The sequence below is a fragment of the Plectropomus leopardus genome, chromosome 16 (genome assembly GCF_008729295.1).
Source record: "Plectropomus leopardus isolate mb chromosome 16, YSFRI_Pleo_2.0, whole genome shotgun sequence".
Taxonomy (NCBI): domain Eukaryota; kingdom Metazoa; phylum Chordata; class Actinopteri; order Perciformes; family Serranidae; genus Plectropomus; species Plectropomus leopardus.
This window is the reverse complement of record NC_056478.1, coordinates 31,257,712-31,275,039: the sequence shown is the minus strand read 5'-3', so window position 1 is coordinate 31,275,039 and position 17,328 is coordinate 31,257,712. Positions and strand designations below refer to the sequence as shown.

Sequence of the window (17,328 nt, the reverse complement as noted above, 5' to 3'; positions counted from 1 at the left end):
AGGGATTAGCAGAATTGTGATGGGCTTTTCCTCAGAGAGGATGCCGGCGGTTCATTGTTGCAAAACAGGGAAAATGGAATGTGTGTGTTCATGTGTGTGTCCATGTGTGTGTGTGTGTGTGTGTGTGTGTGTGTGTTAGTGTGAACCTTGCAGCTGAAATCTTTCTTTAGGCAGTTTTTTGCAAATGTGATTTTTACATTAAGAATACATTCAGTTGTGCAGGCTCTTTCACCGAGTTTAATGTAAGATTTTCCTCATTGTCGTGGATTTAATAATAAACTGTGTTACAGTGAATCAGAGGAGAAACACAAAGCTAACACACATCAGAATCCCAGAGGATTGCAGCTATATGGAAGGAGGACCAGAGTAAGCACACAACATGACTCAGTGCTTTGTGCGTCAACTTAAACTAATGAATCTTCTGCACAAATCAAAAGTCATGAATGTCACACAGTGTAGCACAGCCATGTGTTTCAGGGACAGAGCCTTAGAAGGTTTTGAATATTCCCTAACTGATCCTCATCCCATACTGTAACCCTCAGCCTCACAAGTCCCTGATTACATTACAGGTCAAATATGTCTCAATGGCAATATCACAAACACAAAAAAATGCCCCTGTCCTGTCAGTGAAGTGATGCAGTTTGATACCAAAAGATGATCTGAACATCTCTTTCAGTTTATTGCAGTCATCATCAACACATCTGGAGATACATGGTTTTCAATGGACAGGAAGTCATAAGCAGTAACGGTGCTTCACACCAGAGCTGTTTGGTCCACTTTAAACAAACCCTGGTTCATTTCCTCAGATAGTCCAGTATGTTTGTGTTGGTGTGAAAGCTTTTCTGAGCTCTGGTGCAGACCAGACAGGTGAACTCTGGTCCACTTGAAAACGGGAGTCTGGGTTTGCTTCCATGTGAACTCTGGTGTGGTTCATTTGTGGTGTGAAAGAAAACAAACCAACCACAGGACTTCATAAGGGAGACATGATTTTAGTAGGATTTCTACAGCTGAATCAATAATAAATCCATCTTCTGATCGTAAAATATTTCTACAGTCTTATAATTGATCCTGATAACAGGCACTGCCGCTATGGGCAGGCACACAGCAGTGCAGGTGATATTTTACATTATTATTTGTGTAGGACAGGAACATGTAACTGGTCTTTCACCAATCTCTCAGCAGATGATGCAGATGTGTGTCTCTGTAGAGCCTCCTGCAGCTGCTGAAAAATGGCTGTTTTATAGTTCTCCTGTAGAGGAATATATTTGTTTTTAAAGTTTTGTGATGTTTTGTCTGTAATGTGTGAGCAGAACAACAAAGCAATTACGATTACGCACCCACAGCGGCCCTGATAATGTGGTATTTATTTGCAGTCTAATAATAGCTGCCTAATAATGCTTACAATCAGTTTCATCAATTCCTTATGAGCTCTTTGTGACACCAAAGAACATAAATATAAACTCCCTATAAGCATTAAAGTGAAATGAAATCTGTCAGTCAGCTGAGTTTGATTTCCCCTCGTGGGTCCTGATGATGCAGGATGACAAACACAGAAACAGTCCAATCAGCGAGTTACCTGTCAGCCGGTAGAACCTCATGTTTACTCCTTTTACTTTAATTACTTCATTACTTTTCCCTGAAATCATATTTACTTTGTTTCGGTTTATTTAACAGAATGTCAGTTTCACACATGCAGAGGTTCTCCTTCTTTCAGCTTTTTTTCTCCAGACTACCAGAGTCTTTGCACACGGCACAAAACCTGCCCTTATATAGTGTTTAGGTGGCGTTACCTGTGCTTATAGGTTACTTATGATCAGTGGGATTCAACATCAAGCACACTTGATCGGAGCAGATTTAGATGGTTAAGAGCGTTTGGTGCATCTGGAGTTGCCTTTTCTTGTATTTTGTCTTTGCAGAAAATTAAGAGAAAATATGAGAAATTTAAGAGAATGTTGCTGCATGAGGCCTACTATGTAGAGTATCTCTGTATCATTACTTTCTCCTTTGTCCGTCCTCTCTGTGCTTCTTCAGATAGACTTTGTCCATTTACACCACAGTATAACTTGCATTTCCTCCCCATGAGCTCTTAAGGTCACTGGATCCCTGGGGCTTCGGCACAGCTCTGCTGCAGGCTGGCTGACATAACTGAAGTTTAAGTAAGACTCAGAACAGGAGGCTGGATCAGCTCTTTGTGACCCAGAGGCAGAGGAGGAGAGGAGAGACGGAGGGAGGGGGGGAGGTGTGATGGGAGTTAAAAAGGAAAGTCAAGGAAAAAAGAGGAAGGAGAAAAACGTATGTGATGTATAGGACTGGACAAAAGGGGTGGTGCAGAGGGAGAGGAAGCAGACAGGGACAGATACAGAGGACAGAGGTAGAAGAGAGGGGAAGAGAGAGAGAAAGTCACATGGAGATGAAGGAGGTGTAGAAGGGCGAGGAGATGGAGAGGACTTGATTAAGTCTGTAATTTCATGTGACAGGACCTCAGAGGCAGTAGATGTCCACCCTCCTCCTGGGAGGTCCTGACTGTGACACACCCCTATCACTATATCAATGCCACATCAGGACCACGCTCACAACTGAAATGGATACTGATCCCCATGCCGTGATGGCCGGGTGGCGCCCCCATGCTGATATGGCGCCATCAGGTTTAATATCAATTATGTGTTGAAAAATTAACCCTAAGTGACTGTTTCGTACATTTTTCATTCTTCTTCTTCTTTTTTTTAATCATTTTGGCTATGATCATGCATATGGCATCAATTTTGGCACAATAGTTTATTTTTGTTCAATATTTTTCCAGCTCAGCTCCTACAATAAGTCTTAAATACACTGTGGAAACTAAATTGTTACATTCAGACTGTTAAGATAAAGAAATGCTCCACTGAAACCCATTCAAACTGACAATTTTGATCCCACAGCCATCAAAGCATAAAAACATGCATATTATTATTTTTGGGTTTCATTCTGGGGTTTTGCCTTGGAATTTTCATTTTTACTATTTTCCACCTGATGATGTCATTTTTACCATATTTGGCATATGGAGAAAATGCATGCTTTTTTCCACTAGGTGCACTGTCACATTCAGTGTTGCTGTAAATCACTCACAAGTCCAGACTGTAGAAAAGTGTCTGTGCAGCTAAAATTACACCACAAGTCCCCAAACCTGGCAGGTGTTTGGGGACTTTGTGTTGGGGACCCACCACACGGGAACATTAAGTGAAACTTATCTCAAAAGCAACTTGGCTTGGAGTCAAAATTCTTAGGATGAAAAGGATTGGTTATACAAACATCACATAGGTGCAAAGCTTTTGAAAAACTTGAATGAAGAAAGAAGGTAACGCCTGCACACTTACTCCATGCCACACAAATTTATTCAAGACAATGTTTCAATCCTACTTGGATTTTCGTCGGGTCAGAAATGTTTTGACCTGACTTTCTTCTTTCTTCTTGATTAAAATTGGATACTAGATATCACATGTTTTGAATAGTGTTCATGTTGGTCAAACTGTGAGTCTGCAGTGTTAATCAATCAATATACTATAATTTGAAAAACATGTCCAACTTGTTTTATTTCGCCAAATGTTTCTTAAAACTTCACCAAAATAATTGACGATAAATCCGAACTAACAGGCTGTTGTGTGATTTTTTGTCAGTATTGTATCAACAACATTTGGATTTTTGTTGAGGTTGTAAGTTAAAATAGACAAAAAATACCCCAGTTTTATACATGATGATTTCATTGCCTCAACTTGTGAGACGGTGCAGAAAACCATGTGTCTGCAGAAAAGTGGTCAGTACTTCACCTTCTCTGGAGATACAAAGATCCAGGGCTCATATTTACATCAAAGATCTGGTCAAATAAATAAGAAAAGCTGCTTGGACCTCAATCATTGCCGCTGGCTGCTGTATTTAATGTTGTTAAATTCATAGGTTGACCACTAATGGCCAGTTTCTCCATTTTGAGGTGAACCTTAAAAGTGCCTCACACAATCAGATTTAATTATGGACACCAGCTAAAACTTTCTTTTTAATTATCTTTTGACAATCTATATTGATTGTTTTAACCCTTGATATGGAAGGGTCCCAGCTGGCACCAGATGTCAATGTGATTGTGTTAGAGAGACTCTGAGCTCTAACATTGGACAGACATACCATTTTGGTTTGAAATGACAATCAGGTTGACGTCAAAACTCAATGCTGGCTTGACACCAGCTTCCCATGTGGGATGGACGCGATGTTGTGGTTGGAAATCAACATCAGATATTCATCAAAACCCAATGTTGGGTTGACCTCAGCCTGCCAACATTGGACAGACATTAAATTTTGGTTGGAAATGAAAATCCTGTTAATGTCAAATGCATCTTTGGCCTGACATCAACCTCCAACATCGGATAGACGTTGCATTGTGTTTGGAATTCAAAATTGGATATCTGTCATATCCTACTATTTGGTTGACAACAAGCGTTCAACATTGGATTGACGTTGAATTTTGGTTGGAAATTAAAATAGGGTTGATGTCAAAACCCAACACTAAATTGACAGTCTATATCGATTGTCTGAATTTTTGATGTGGAAGGGTAGTACAGTAATTGCCTTCAGTGAGGTCTCTGATGGCATGAAATTAGATAAAATGGCTTTGATCAAAGTTTTTGAAGAATTTTTTACATTCATTTTTAACCTGTCGGCCACCGCGCTAACAAACATCAAGGTGCTCACAGTCACTGCACAGTGCCATGATTCATTTGGGCTGTAATGTACACTGTAGACCTAATTATCATTTCTGAATAATACTTTAGTTCCTTTTGGCTTTTTAGCTTGTTCTGGCCCCCTTCATTTCGTCTGTGGAGACTACAAAGACACTTGGGATCATAGAGTGCTATTTAAAGCTCCTATGTGTAGAATTAATACAACATCAGAACATATGCCGTTCAATGCAGCTTTTGTTTTCTTTGAAAGTCAATCTCTGCAAAAAGTGTTGAGATGGTATTTACTGTGTGGACTGGTGGTTCTGGAAATAAGGTATAGAAAACTGTCAAAATCTTCTTGTATCCACTATGTGGTGCAAGAGAACACACAGATATGTCATGCTGCTGTATAGTAATGGTAGATCACACTATGTAAATATTTTGAAAATCCAGTACCAGTAAATAGCAGTCTTACTTCCTGTTGCCAGTAGGGGGCACAATGATTATGACACCTCAATAGCATGTTGACGTCTTCAGGCTTTCACGCTAAGGGGATGAGAAATTTTGGGCAGACTAATGCCTAATTACTAATGTACAGTGAGATTACAGAGATGTCTTGTTTCATGGCGAATCATGTGTTGCCATGGCAATAGTGTTTACTCAAAGCTTACAATCTGCATGGGTTAGCATCATCAAGGTGTAAATATTTGTTACCATACTTAAGCTGGATGTGGTCAACCCATTAGATGGTGTACATCAAAGTACAAAACATGTCCTTCTCTGTTGCCAGTCGGTGGCGTTATCACTGAAACTACATTTTTGCACATATACGTCATGAAGCCAGGGCTCATATCATGCATAATAAATGTTAGGTAAATGTTAGGTTCTTGTTGCCAGTAGGCGGCGCTACAACTATAACTAACTTTTGTCATGTATATGGCTTCAGGCTGGGATTCTCATAAACATGTGAAATTTGGCTCATATTTGGACTACCTATGTGGGGTAGCTTCTGACCCCTTTTTTTTTTTTTTCTTCTTTTTTTTTACAACTAATGTTGAGACCCTTAAAATATTAAAATTTTCACCAGTTCTGTTACAACATTTTGTTTTTAGCTCTTTAGCCTCTCATAAGTGAGATTTAGTTGAGAGAAAAACATTAATAATTCCTTCAGTTTCAATAGGGCCTTTGCGACTGACTGCAGTTGGTGCTCAGGCCTAGATCAAATTAGCAAACTAAAGGCTAAATACCTCACCATACACACCTCTCTTGACAATTTTCTATACTTCAGGTACTCCCTAATGCCAGAGGACTGCACAGAAACATAACAATTAGGAACACACACAACAGCAACCTGTGTCAGAGTTTGCATCTGGGTATGCAGTATGAAGTTTCTCCTCTCTGAAGCTTAACGTGGCTTGTAAATTGTAAAGCTGTGTCACGGTTTCCCTTCATCTGTGTCATCAAAGCCTCCTTTAAGATCACAGTAAAACTACTCCACTTTTCTCTCTGAACAGTTGAACTAATGTCATCTTCGGCCTTTGAATCATGTAGAGAGGGGAAGTCTACACGGGGCAGGTACCACGATGTCCGCTGGACCTTTGTTTAATATGGAGTAGCTTCTCCTCCTGTCCGTCTCCCCTGTGTCTATCTGCTGTGTCATCTGCGAACCAGCCAATTAATGCTGAGCTGAGCTTGTCACTTCCTTCTCTCTCTGGATATGTGAAGGCTGTTAGAAGTGTAAAAAACAGGAAGGGAGAGGAGGAAAAGAAAGACCGAGGACTCATGAAACATACATGCAGCAACATCACAGGGGACGGGCCAGCTCTGTTGCTCTCAGGCACTGACAGGCCGAGTTCAGCTCAGCACATTGATCCCAAAACTTGTTTTTTATTTTCTCACCTCGGCATGCAGCCACTGTACATCCCACAGGAACGTGGTAGTACTCCACACTACTGAGCTCTTTTTCACCTCAGCCACATTTGACTCACAGAGAGAGCGCATCTTTTCAAATCGCTATCTTGCTCGAACTTTGTGAAGGTTTATTTCTTTTATTTTGGGTGGAGACTCAAACAACAAATGTGTTCCATCATAACCACAGACAAACTCTTTCTTTCATACAATTAAAAAAAAAAAACCCTCAAACTTTGTTGTTGGCACAGCATAGCAAGGCACGGGAAGTTAATGTTATGCAGATAACACTGTTTTATACATGACTATTCCTTCTCTTAATCAGGCCATGAAAAATCTGCAGTCTGCTTTTGATACATTTCAGATTTCTCCCATCAAACATAAGCTTGGTTTAAATTCTGACATAAATGTCAAATAGAATTAAAGCTGCAAGCAGCAATGAAAGGGCCCTCACACCCCCACATACGTTGGGGTACTGGTGGGACTCAACGAAAGTGGTTGTTTGTTTCTTTGAAAGTTGGATAATGTACCTGAGAATTTGGACCCTGGAGTGAACTATTTCACATGATGTACTACTTACAACAGCCACTAGTTGGCAGCAGCGGGGACACAAATTTCATGACATCTTTGTGTATATCATTTGTAGACCAAACCATGTAAATATCATGTAAATTCAATGATAATTGTCCCTCAAGGCTTACTTCCTGTTGTCAGTGGGTGGCGCTATTATGACTAGTGAATATTGTCATACAGATGTGTTCAGGGCGGAACCCTTATAAAATTTATGGTTGTGTAGGCCAAGTTGATAAAAGTATAAAAAAGAAAATATTGTTATAAATATGTGTTCAGGGTGAGACACTTGAAAGTTTCAGGCAGATCGGACAATGCACATCAAAGTTAAAACAATTTCCTGTGTCATGAAGAGACATCAATATTGTATGCTGCAAAATGGGAAAACCGTTTAAGTTTTGCATGGCATGTAATCACCAATGGGTGAGAATGGACACACTAATTTTGAAGTCGATTGGATTAGCCCTGTAGGACAAGATGGCAAAAGTACAAGGCCCGAAATCACCAAAAATTTGCATAAAATTCAAAATGGCGATCTCCTGTTGGTTTTTTTTGGGTGGGTCTAAGATGCTTTTTTGTGCGTCTGTGCATGACACATAAGAGTACCGAATTTCGTAAATGTAGGTGAAACAGGTCTTTGGGGCTACACGTTAGGGGGCGCTGTGGAGCCATTTTGCCACGCCTGTTTCCGAAACCACCAAAATACGAAATGTTTAGGCCTGTTTGTTCAGGCCTCCAAAAATGCGATTCATTTGGCGGAAAAATAATACTAATTCCTTGCATTCCAAGAGGGTCCTCGCACCGGTCGGTGCTCGGTCCCTAAAAATAGAAATCCTGTTTTCATTCAAAGCAGTATTAACTTAATACAGCATGGAGGTGCATTTCCCAGTACACTTCAGAAACTAAGAAGAAAATGCTTAAAATTTTGTATAATTTTGAATGTCAGAGGAAGTCACTGCATCCAGCCAAGACATACCCTCCGGTTGAATGGTTGAAAATAACCACTTTTTGTTGACCTCAATTGAAAACATCATGATATTTTCAGGAAAAGACGTGAAGAAGAATTTCTAAGGACTTAGGAAAAGACAACCGCTGTGCTAAGAGAGTCCCATTGCACTTACACTAAGCTCTGTTATTACATGACAGCAGATATTTTTGAGGTGGGTCTGCTGTGATGAAAATCACTTTTACTTGACCTTGATGGAATACATCATGGGGTCAAGGAAAGATGTGAATGAGAACTCCAGCCCATTCTCATAAAATATTGCCACTCTGACAGTGCTTTTGACGTAAGATCGCACCACCAAAAGCCACCTTTGGCATACACATGAGATGAGAATGTGGCCAGAGAGAACCGATTGCAATGTCATTGTACCACGGCTGGTGGCTGAACGGCCAGGCAGAAGATTTTATGTGTGCATGAAAGGTGACAGGTTTAAATGCTGCCGCTTACAATGTAATATAAGGAGTGTGATGGTGCCTATAGGGTGGGCGGGCGGGGCAATGGATGGGTCCAACAAACCCCAGACTTTCATGTGGGAGATCCTCTCAGGATGTGATGTTTTTTTCTAAACCTCACCACGTGCCTCCTTCCCCTTATCCTAACCATCCCTGCCAGCGTGTGCAATCGTTGTGGCGTTAGTTGCCATGTGCTGTTGTTTTCTAAACATAACCACGTGCAGCAGCATCCCAACATGTGCTTTTGTTGACATCATGATAACAGCATCCTGGAATGTAAAGAACACGTGCAGAAGGATACCAGGAACATAATATGTGGACGTGGAAGTCCACTGCAAAGCGGCAACATGTGATGACTTGGGATGAGAACGTGTTGGTTGAGCTGCATGTGGGTAAAGACTGTACTGCATATGCAAGCTAGCAATTGTAAGAAACTGCAATAACCTCAAACAGCAGGTGGGCCAGTTCCAGGGTTCTGGTATTGTGCACGCTCACTCACTGACATGCCTTCTTGGGAAGCTTAACTGGAATGGAGCCATCACTTTTCTTGCTTTGACAAGTCAAAATATCTGCTGCGAATAAAGTCTGTATGTTCTCATGATAATAATGTACCAGGTTGCCAAATTAAAAGTTGTGCTGATCTGCTCTTTTATCAATATAAGCAGAACTTTGGGAGCAGGAAGGTGCATTAATGATGTTTTAATGAAAAGTTGTCTTGCTCATCCCCACACATTCACATCTGTCTGAGCCAGGGTTGTTCATGTTACTGTTGCTGCATGATTGTTCTCCTTCTGGACCTTGGTATTTTTACACGCTGATGTTTTTTTATCCTGTGAGGACAAGATAAATAGTGGCACTCGACGTTCTCAGCTAGTCATGCACGATGGCGAAAAGCCCTCTGGGAATTCCTGCCTGTTTCTACAAGTAGGGCTGGATGACTGATGATCGATCAATGAATGGTATTGCAGAGAGTGGCTCTGGGAAGATGGTAGTTTGACAGCTTCAGGGTCGTTATTAAGGACCGCAGGGAGGAATCATAAACCGGGTCTATACATCAATTAATATAGCTCTATGATGACAAAGACAGAATAATACACCATTCCTGGAAGAGCGAGCCATTTAGAGTCTATACACTGTAAAATCGTAGGTGGTCTTACTTAAAATAACATTGAAAATTGGGTGCCTTGAAAAAGAGAGGTAAATATATCTACAAATCCTAATTTGTTTGCTTTTTATCTAATTGTTAAGTTTACTTGAAATTTAGCAGTATTTTCACAATTTTGTGAAGTTCTGTTTTTCTGTTCTGTTCAGTTGTAGCAACTCCAGTAAACTAAGTTAGTCTGACTTAACTTGATCATCAAAAAGGGCATTTTGCCAATGATGAACTTAGGAGATCTGGGAGTTCTGTTTTCTTAGCATGTTTAAGAAAATACAAATATTATTGACTAGTTTGCAACCAGCAGAATACATATATATTGCACAGTAAACCTGGTTTACTGAAGATGCTAAAACTTAGAAAGACTGATTTAATCAAACTTGTCATTTTTAAGATGCAGCAACTTCACAAAGTTAAGTAAATAACCAGATTGCAAGTGAACTTAACAATTAGAAATAAAGTTAACATAAATTAAGAATAATAGTTACATTTACTTACATTTTTCAAGGCAATCAGTTTCCGAAATATTTTTGAAAGTAAAATCAACCTGCATATTTTACAGAGTACTAGGGATATCCAGCCTGCTTTGCTTGAGGGACCAGGGGTCAGTCACAGAAGCCCCATACATGTTTCTAGGATATTAGGACATTTCCAGGTTTTTGGGGACATTTCTAGGAATTTAAGACATTAGGGGCTTAGCTTTGTGATAACCAAGCTCTGTTCTGATGCTGTTTTATTGATTTTTGGTGCTGTTTTGCATGCAAACTTTTTGTCTGCTCTTGGTGCTAACTCGTCATGTCTCTGCTACCATTTGAAGATTTTCTGTGTCTGCCTCAGGCAGAAACAAGGCGACTCTCCCTACTTTAGGTCTAGAAGTCTTATGATGTTTTATGGTCTTATGATTGAGAACTGTTATAAAACACTCTCCAAGAGCATATGTATTCAAGAGATATCTTGAAATAAAGTCATGTAAAGTAAAGTCAATGACACCTTGGTGAATGTGATTATTAGGGCTGGGTACTGATTCAGATTTCCCAAATCGATTAGATTCAATTTACAAGGTCCCAATTCGATTCGATTTGATTGATTCGATATCGATTCAGTCGGGGATATTTCAGTTAAAATACCAATTTTTTTTGGGATATAAAAGAGAGCTGATGTTGTAAACTTCACAAGGAACCCTCTGACCTGGTACATTATTATTAAAAAAATATAGTTTACATTAAGAATTGACCCGAAAGCAGTTACATTAATCATGTACTTTTATTAAACATGACGTGACCAACTTAAATTTAATTTAAATTAAATCAAATCACGGCAGACAATGCAAATAAGGTGGCTACAAACAGTTTGTAAACTGAGGACATCCACTTTGCCGCCTGTAACTGAAGACTGATACAACCTCTGTCAAAAGTGCAGAGATGCTGTTCGTTACTGTGCACTTCAGGTGACAGCAGAGCTGCTGAGATGGCTGGTTGCTGCTCCAGGAAACGGTCCACAGCGCTGTTCCACCGTGTCGCCACGTCAGTCACCACCTTATGTACAAGCAGCTCCAGAAGCCTTTGCTTCTCTTTGAGCTTGTGGCTTGTAGTGGTGCTACGATGAAAAAAAGAAACGTTGTGCCTCACTCTGCCGAGCAGGCGTGCAACTGTTGGGACTTTGAGAGCTGCTTGCGAGGCTAAGTTGAGAATGTGTGCGAAGCAGCCAACGTGCAACAGGTCCATCATTTCCCCAGCACGGACAATATTTGCAGCATTGTCCGTGACAATGGCTGGGTCTTTGTTTGTCAGCTTCCACTCTCCTATCGCCGCAGACAACATTTTACATCGATTACTTGCCGTGTGGCTGGTTTCAACCGCCCTTGTTTGTAGGAGGCTCCAGTCATTGTCTATGTAGTGAGCAGTAACTGTCAGGTAGAAGTTGGGGTGACTCTCTCTGCTGACTAAAGTGAAGTTGCGATGCTCTGTTTAATATCTGCATACATATTTGGGATTGTCATTTCACTTAGCTGTTAGCGTGTCAAAGCGTAGCGTGGCTCCAGAGTCTTAATGAGGCTTCGGAAACCGTCGTTTTCAACAACGCCGTATGGTCGTTTATCCTTTCATATGAACGTTGTGACAGCCTCGGTTATTTTCTGAGCACACGGAGAGTTTGCTGGTAACTTACACGCAAATGCCTTCTCCAGGTGGGTTTGTTTCAGCTCTGATGTCTTTGCAGAGGTTTCTGGGCGATGTCTTGTTAAATGGTTGCAGAGATTGGTGGTATTTCCACAGTATTGTACCTCCAAGTTGCATATTTTGCATATGGCTTTGCTTTTTTCCAACTCATTGCTTTCCTTGTGTATTTGAAATCGAAAATGTATACATACTTCTGCTTTTAAGCTTGTTGACGGTGCCTTCTGTATACCTGCTCCCGCCATATTGTTCAACAACGCCCACCTCACCTAGCAAAGACCTCTCGTGATATCTTGTGCCATGAAATGTCACGCGAAATGCTGAGCATGTGAGACTAAATGGGTTTAGACTGCAGGCTGCTACCGGCTGTACCGTACAGTCACGGCAAAGAAGACAGTTACATTAAAAGATCGATTTTTGGATTTTATGAATCGATATCGGACCATTTAATGCAAAATCGATTCAAATCGATTAAATCAATTTTTCTAATCCAGCCCTAGTGATTATCATTGGTTAACTTAACTTTGATAATTCAATAATCAAAATTCATTTGGATTGTGTAACACACAGTAACATTATTGTTATGTAGGACATTTTTTCTCTCTTTTTTTAAACCTGGACACAGAAGTCAGTAATGACCGTTCTCACCCAAGCTTCAGAGCTTACTTTTATAGCACTCTCTTCCAAACTTTTGCTTCTTGAAAAAGCCTCCGAATGAACGGGAAGTCCCAGCGGATGCCATCAGACACAAAGCAGTGTCTGCTGCTCAGGCTGAAGCGCCACAGCCAGGCTCCGACTCATCACATTATCTGACTAACAGCCTCATTTGTCATTTTTTTAAATGTATTTTTTCTTCATCATAGAAGTCTTTTGTATTCCTTACTGCCACACTGTCACCAGCCTTGACTCAGGTGACCCAGCCACGGTGCTGAGTTTCTCCTCTAACATTGTTAACCCTTTGAAACCTGAGCAAATTGGCTAGATTTCCTTTAAAAACATGTGAAGAAGGCGATGAGCAAAGAAAAGAAAGGACCCCAAAATTAGCAAGAAATTAGTACAAGAAAAGTACCAGAGAATTAGTTGAAACAAAACAAAACACAGAAAAATAAAGTTTTAAAAAAAATACAATTTATAGAAATTCTGCATTAAAAAAAAAACTAATAAGAAAGTTTAAAAAGAAAACAACAAGGAAATTACCTGGAAAAAAGGTGCTGAAAAAATTACAATAATTCAGTAACATTGTTTTAAATGTTTGATATGATAATTATGTGTATAGTTTTTGCCTAACTTTTATTTATTTATTTATTTATTTATGGGCTTTTTGGGGGTGTGAAATTTGCTTTGTCAGTGTGACTGAATGGCTTGTCCTGTTATGTGTGACCGTGTGTGTGTAGATTTTTACGTGTCATACAGAGAGATGTTCTTCGGCACTGCAGCAGCTCCACCACATGACGTCAGAAAGTATTGATCCTCATATTACTGTCAGAGTTCCCTGGTCAGGAGATAGCTAACCTGCACACACACACACACACACACACACACACACACACACACACACACGGCACAAACAAAGTCATACACAATGTGCCAGAATTCTAATCAGCTGAGTTTCTTAATACAGATCCCCCCAAGTGTAACATATGACCTGCCATTAATAAGGCAGCTTGGAATTTTTCATTGAGGTGTGTGACCGGGACTAATGGGATCAGAGGCCACAGCTGTGACCGATGGCTTCAGGTCTTATCATGCCAGAACAGCACTCTCATGTTGGGCCCTGAAGAAAAAAGATGGTGATACACAATTAAAAAGACTTGTTTTAATTTGGTATTGAAATTATTGAACAGTTAATTAGATTCAGGTCAGTTGAAAAGAGGGACATTTTTAAGATGCAAGAGACATAAGTTTTATTTTGCCTCCCTGCTGGCAATAGCCAGAGCTGGAGGCAACGTGTTTTAGGACTGTCCGTATAAACGTTCACATGCACATACGTACATATACTTCGATAAAAGCAAAAAAAGTTTTTTTCTCGTCTTTTTTTAATTTCCTTGGAGCTATAACAACAAAATCAATGTTCCTTTTTTTAACAGATACCATAGTTTTTAAACATAGACTAAACTTTTGAGACTATACAAAAATACATCACTTTCTGAACATAGAATTATCAGTATTACCAGTACTAGTATCATTCCCAGGTATGTATTCTAGTATTTCACCATTATATTACTTTGGAAACATCTCAGAAATAGTGAAAAAAAATCATAATGATATACTTTTTGTTTACTGCATGTCACTGTTTATGAAATTGATTCCTATCAAAGATGAGAAAGTGACAGCAGAGTTTTCTCATCTTATTTCAGGCCAAGTCCACAGGTACAGAAGCGTAACTTTTTTTTTGCATTTTGGCTTTTCGTACACGCGCAAAGGAGTCTTTGGTCACTGAAAACAGACATTTTGGAAAAATCAGTTTTCAGTGTGTATATGTAGACATGAAAACCTTAGATTTTTGGCATGTCTCCTTTGATTTTTGACATCAGAGTGTACAGCACACTGCATGCCTAAAGCAGCATGTGATGGCCATTGACTATATGGTGATAGCAATCTGGCCAAACTGCAGCGTGTTGCACGCTCATGGTGTTGCTGTGACGCTTCTGCAGGGCTGCCTGCTGCTGTGAGTTCTGCATTTCCACATTTATAAGCACATATCGCACTCATTTAACAAGTTGTTCAGCTCCTGATTGTCAACAACACGGTCCTGCAAACGTTTCACAATAAAAAGCCTTGTGTCAACAACTGATGGGATTTTGTCAACAGAGATGTTGTCAGAGGGCTTTTATTTTGAAATGGAAGCAGGGAAGTTTGAATAACACCGTGACAGATAAAGACACTGAAACTGTAAAAAAGATGGTATAATGTTAATGTAATTATCAAAACACCATTTTCACTGTCTATTTCTGGCGTCAACTGCGTGTGGCACGCAGAAAAAATGGGCAAGCCTCCGTTTCTCTGGATGTGCCATGGCTGACAGGCAGCTGAGACATGGAGCCCCAGCTTAACTGCCTTATTTTATATTTATTATATAATTTTGTGATTAAGGGTCATATGGGGACGGAGACGTTGCGAGTGGGCCATTCCAACCGCAGAACATGGGGATCATCAGTGTTTTCAAACAGCTCTGTTTCGGGGCTGCTGAAAAGCTGGATTAGTGAGAATGCCAGGCTGAAACGTGTCATCACTGATGTTTGTTAAATTTATAATGGATTAATGTAGATGTTGCCTGAGTTTCAGAGTCATTAAAGTCACATGTGAGTCGTTGGCCCACACAGCCATCATGTGGGCCGTTAGGGTGAGATGGGTCCAGGTGTGAATGGGTGTCAGGCTGTCTGAGGAGGGAGCTCAGGGCTGCATTGTATGTAGGTGATATTTGGTTATGTAGTCCTACTTTCTTTTGTTTAATGATGGTCGTGTGATGCTTTTGTTAATTTGATGGGTAACACAGCATCTCTAGTTTACTTGCATGACTGTATTTTAGTACACGCTGATGGAGATCACTTTATGAGTTCTATGTTTGCAAGCAGACACAAGAAGAAACAAAAGCCTATAGATAAAGACATGCATACATACATGCAGACAGCTTGCTCAGCCCAGCCTCAACACTGCACATAGACAACACACAGAAGCTGTTGGTGATACACTTTGCAACATCATTGCTGACTCTGTGGTAACATTTTGTGCACTTTGATTTTTAAGACATAACCTGTCGTTGGAGAGAGAGAGAGGACAAAAGACTTCCATGCATAAGCAGCAGCAGCGTGCTTTTTTTTTCAGAAGGAGAGAACTCGAAAATGCAAATGACCAAATTTGCTGTTTCACACCTGGGGGCAAACCCAGGCAGACTCCTACTCACAAGCCAGCACATTGCTCCTGCTGAACTGGGGAGTGTAGGTGTGTATGTGTCCTGTATCATGTAAATATAAAAGGGGCAATCTGGCGACTCAGCAAAGCTTGCACATATTAAAAGCAGAGCAGTATAGAATATTTATTCTTCTTGCAAAGTTAATTTGCATCATTGCCCACCTTCACTTCAGTGTAAAATGACTCTTTTTAATAACCAGTAGGGCTGTCACCTTCTTGTCGGTTGCTTGCTCTCTTATTGTTGTCAGTCAGTTGCTGGTGTTACTTTAACCCTTAGGGCCTACTTTAATATTAAACACAATTGTATCGCTTTGCACACAAAATGCGTTTTTCAAAATCATGCTTAAAAAAATTGTACATTAAATATTATCAGTCCTAATCATAAATATCTAATATTCATTAATCTTCAGAATTTTAACCGTTTAAATGTCAGGTTTTTGTCATGATGCCACTATGGTTTTAGATTTAACAAAAAAAAAAAACATGTTTTTTTTCCCCCCATGTCATTGAAATAAATCAAACCAGCAGCAAAATGTCTAACCTTAGCTTAGAATTTAAAATAGTAATATTCCCCTTTTTTTAAAATAAAAATTAGCACATTCATGCAGCTTTTGTAAACACAGGTAAACCCGCTAAAAAATATCTGGTAGACTTATTTTCCATTGCTGGAACGGAACTGTGTACAAGGCTCTGCAGCAGATGAATATACCTTTCTGTGTGTGTGGGTTATTTTTTTTGGTGTGTCATGTTTGATGTCATAGACAGGCCAGAAAACACGTTAACGCAGCTTGGAGGTTTGTGCAAACTTCATGGTGGTTACTTCTCTTTATATATATATATTACTTATGCAGTCTCTCTTTCAAACTCAGTGCAGAATAATCTGGATGGATGTTTGAGCGCTGCTTAGGAGACAGACGGTATTTTGTGTTGCCCCATCATTTCTTGAATGACAATCAGAGCTGGGGTAGATAACTGTGACACTGCAGAGTCATTTAACCTGAGTGTGAATGCTGATTATTACCTTTTCCATGATATGAAAAAGCCAGATGTTAGTGGGTTTTAGCAGGGTTTTTGTGCAGTGGAAATGAGTGAAGTTTCTCTTGCATCCAGTGTTAAAGAGATATTTACTGTTAAGGCAATTGTATGCTGTATATGACATTGTCAACCCCACAGCAAATTTCTATAGTGTCCAGTATGTCAGATTTTTTTCATCGGCCCAATTTGACACATGGTTTAGTAATTTATTTAACTTTATTAAAAGGGGAACAGTTTAAAGCACAAATGTCACAATTTTAAGCACTGTACCAGATTATATTTTTGAGCTAATACGCATCTGCAGTCCCTCAGCAGGTCAGAACAAATACATAATGACCTGATAATTTAACGTTGTACAAAAAGAAAAGAAAAAAATGTGGCGAGAAGAACTCGACCATGCAGCTCTGGTGGAAAAATGTTACAGTGTGCT

At 39.9% G+C, this 17,328-nt stretch overlaps 1 protein-coding gene across 1 annotated transcript in view; it reads left to right on the top strand.

Moving 5' to 3' along the window:
- The window catches only part of ptchd4 (patched domain containing 4), a 62,555-nt gene that overhangs the window by 25,911 nt on the left and 19,316 nt on the right, over positions 1 to 17,328 (top strand). The window lies entirely within an intron of this gene.